The sequence below is a fragment of the Tupaia chinensis genome, unplaced genomic scaffold (assembly GCF_000334495.1).
Source record: "Tupaia chinensis unplaced genomic scaffold, TupChi_1.0 Scaffold000046_3, whole genome shotgun sequence".
In the NCBI taxonomy this organism is placed as follows: domain Eukaryota; kingdom Metazoa; phylum Chordata; class Mammalia; order Scandentia; family Tupaiidae; genus Tupaia; species Tupaia belangeri.
In genome coordinates this window covers 3499261-3502224 of record NW_006159504.1, presented here as the reverse complement: position 1 = coordinate 3502224, position 2964 = coordinate 3499261, and the positions used below count along the sequence as shown (strand labels likewise).

Below are 2964 nucleotides of genomic sequence, written 5' to 3'. Positions count from 1 at the left end.
CTATAGGGTGCATACACACACCAGATAGTGATAAATCACCCCCCTGGGGGAATGGCCATGCCGCAATCCCTTCTCTTCTACTCTTCTATTCTCTTTTCGGGATCTTGGGCATACACACACAGTGTGAATTTAAGCCACCAGGTCTGGGACTTGAAACAGTCAACTACACAAGAGTCCAGTGACATAGCCTTTACACCAACTGCTGGTCCTGGTTCTAACTGGCTTTAATGTCACACTGAATTATTTTCTCAATTCGTCCTCAAGATACTATTGAATTCTGTAATACTCTTAAATCATTACTTACAATAAGGGCCAACAGATAGTGCGGTTACATCAGTGGACCCCCACACGGCCAACTGCAGTTCAAGTGCCATAACTGGTGGTTTGAAACTCATGACACGCTTGCCCAGGATCCCAGCAGAATGGAGAAGAGATTGGGGTGCCTGCCCCCACCACTGGCTTGTAAAACATGCCAGGTGTGGGACCAGCAGTTAGTGTAATGGCTGTCACTAGGCTCCCATGTAGTTTACCACGGTTTGCGTCCCGGAATTCGGTGGCTTTAACTCACGCTGGGCACTGTGTGTGTGCCCAAGAAAGCAAGAGGAGAATGGAGAAGGGATTGCGGCCTGGCCATCCCCCCTGGGGGGGGTGACTTCTCACTGTCTTTCAGGCGAGCACACGCACCCTACAACAAAAACCTCTTAAAAAAAAAAAAAAAAAGCCAGGTGTGTGTATATCCCAAATCCCCAATAGTATGGAGAAGGGATTGTGGTGTGACCACACTCCCTCCCAGGAGTTAATTTCTCAATCCCTCTGGCCAGTGTAACAAACCCTATACCTGGTGATCCAAGGAGATCAAGTCTATAAATGGGGAATGAATCATTGCTTTAAGTGATGAAATTTTGGTTTTAGCTGAGGGAGGATGAACATCAATGATACTAAGTTCACAGGAGTGAAAAAGTGTAGAGAAATGAAGGCCTATGCCCAAACCCAAAGTAAAAGCATGAATTTTCCCATGTTACACCCTATTAAAAGTATTAAGTGGAAGGAAAATTTTTCCAACAGGATTTTACAATTCCTAAAATCTAAGTATTTCTGAATAACTTCTCCAATGAATTAGACAAATGAGATATCCCTATTTTACTATAAATAGCAAAAATGGTGACTAAATAGGGTATGCACGTTGTATAAAGTGGCAGAATTTAACATTTAAAGCAATGTCTCCCATTACCGTATCAATATGGGTTTGGCTAAACATTTTGAAACTTACCCAGTCCTCTATTTTTGTAAATTAGTACCTGCCCACTAGTACACTAGATCCTCAATCATAGCTATGTATCAGAATCAACCACACCACCTTTTATGAAGACATGTAGCACTCCATATCATCCAAATCAGGATTTCAGGGGACTGCAGCCAAAGTGAATGCACTGCCATACGTACAACAAAACCTCATACGTCCATTGATACTATACCACTTACTCAACTAGAAGTCAAGAGTAACCTGACTCAATGGCATCTAGGAAATCTTTATAGTCTTCAAATCAATAGGCACTCTGAATGAAAGTCAACAAAGGGTAACAGATGATAATCAATTTATTAAAATAGTTGACTTAGGCATCTGCAATGGTGACTTCAACCTCAACTCCTGGTTCGATACTGATGGAAGTAATCTGTTTAACAATCTCAGAAGGACTGTGAAAATCAATGAGTCACTTGTGGATTCTCATCTGAAAATGACCCTAAGTCTTAGAACCTTCACCACAAGGTGTTTTTCTTGTAGTGATTCTCAATGTCTGCAACAAAAGACAAAGGAAACCTTATAGTTTTATGCTTGTCCTGAGTGCATGTGAAAAATCAGTACTTTTAAAATTCTCCATCCCACTGTTCCTCCTAAATCAACAGGTTTTCAGACACCATTAATTAAAAAATGGCAAGTCCATTTTCACTCTCAGAACAGCTTGTACACATTAAGCAATGTATCACAGCAATAAAGTGAAGTCACCTCTAATCCTTAGTATTCTTTATACCAACCAAGTTCTGCCAATAACTTTAATTTGGGTTTCTGCTGTTAGCATCAGCAAGACAAATTCTTTTGGCAGTCAAACCCCTTAAGTGCAAAAACTTGAATTTATACATCCAGAAGCAACTCCTACACCCTGATCTGAGGATTTGTCTTTACCTTGGTTGGCATCCGAACTGGTCCTTTCACCTTGAGATTCTTTTCCTTTGCACCTCTGATTAAGTCAGCACACACTACGAGCAAATCAAAGCATCTCTTAGTTCACACAAAACAAGTTAAAATCAACTTCAATTTCAACTTTAGCTGGCTCAGAATAGCGTATAAAATTATCACCATAATTCAACATAGTAGGTTATCTCCTCATCGCCAACTGTTAAATGGGTCTTGTGAAAAGCAGCAAAAAGAAACTTTAGACCATTCTTTTAAGCTCTGCATCTTACGAAGTCTGAGTCGACCTCGGACGTTAAGTCAAATTTTTGACTTTCTGTCCAAAGGCCTCACACCAAAACCCACAGTACTGACCTTTCTCCAGGGACTTTACGTTGCGGCTGGTTAAAGTAATTCTAATTCGGTGAATGGCCACCTCTGGCTCCACAGGTGTTTTTCCAGTATCTTTAAAAGCCTGATTTACACAGACGAGAAAAGTAAAGCTAAAGTCAGCTATCACAGGTAGAGGAAAGACTTCACTAGTAAGTCCCTTGGGTGCCTCCCCCATTTTCGAGCTTACTGAGAGAGCGGGTCTCCCCCATACCGCCTGCCCTCACCCCGGCATCCGCCCCAGAGGACTGCGAGCCCCGGCCCCGATGGCGCCACGGCGCCTTCCCTTTACCATGGCTGCGGCGCGGCTTCCTGACCGACTTGTTCCTCGGCGAGAGCGAACAGCGGTGAGTCAGGAGCAGAGCGGGCCGCCGAAGATCCCCGCCACCTGCGTCCGCCTCTTC

At 43.2% G+C, this 2964-nt stretch overlaps 1 long non-coding RNA gene and 1 other non-coding gene across 2 annotated transcripts; both read right to left on the bottom strand.

Moving 5' to 3' along the window:
- Window positions 1–1756: 1756 nt before the first annotated feature.
- Window positions 1757–2586, bottom strand: LOC102493175 (uncharacterized). Its single transcript, XR_001370765.2, has 3 exons — window positions 2546–2586; window positions 2183–2256; window positions 1757–1796 (listed from the first exon to the last, which is right to left on the bottom strand). It is a non-coding gene; the product is annotated as an uncharacterized LOC102493175 (long non-coding RNA).
- On the bottom strand, window positions 2325–2392 carry LOC114008771 (small nucleolar RNA U54). The gene has a single exon (XR_003550271.1). It is a non-coding gene; the product is annotated as a small nucleolar RNA U54 (small nucleolar RNA).
- Window positions 2587–2964: the final 378 nt, after the last annotated feature.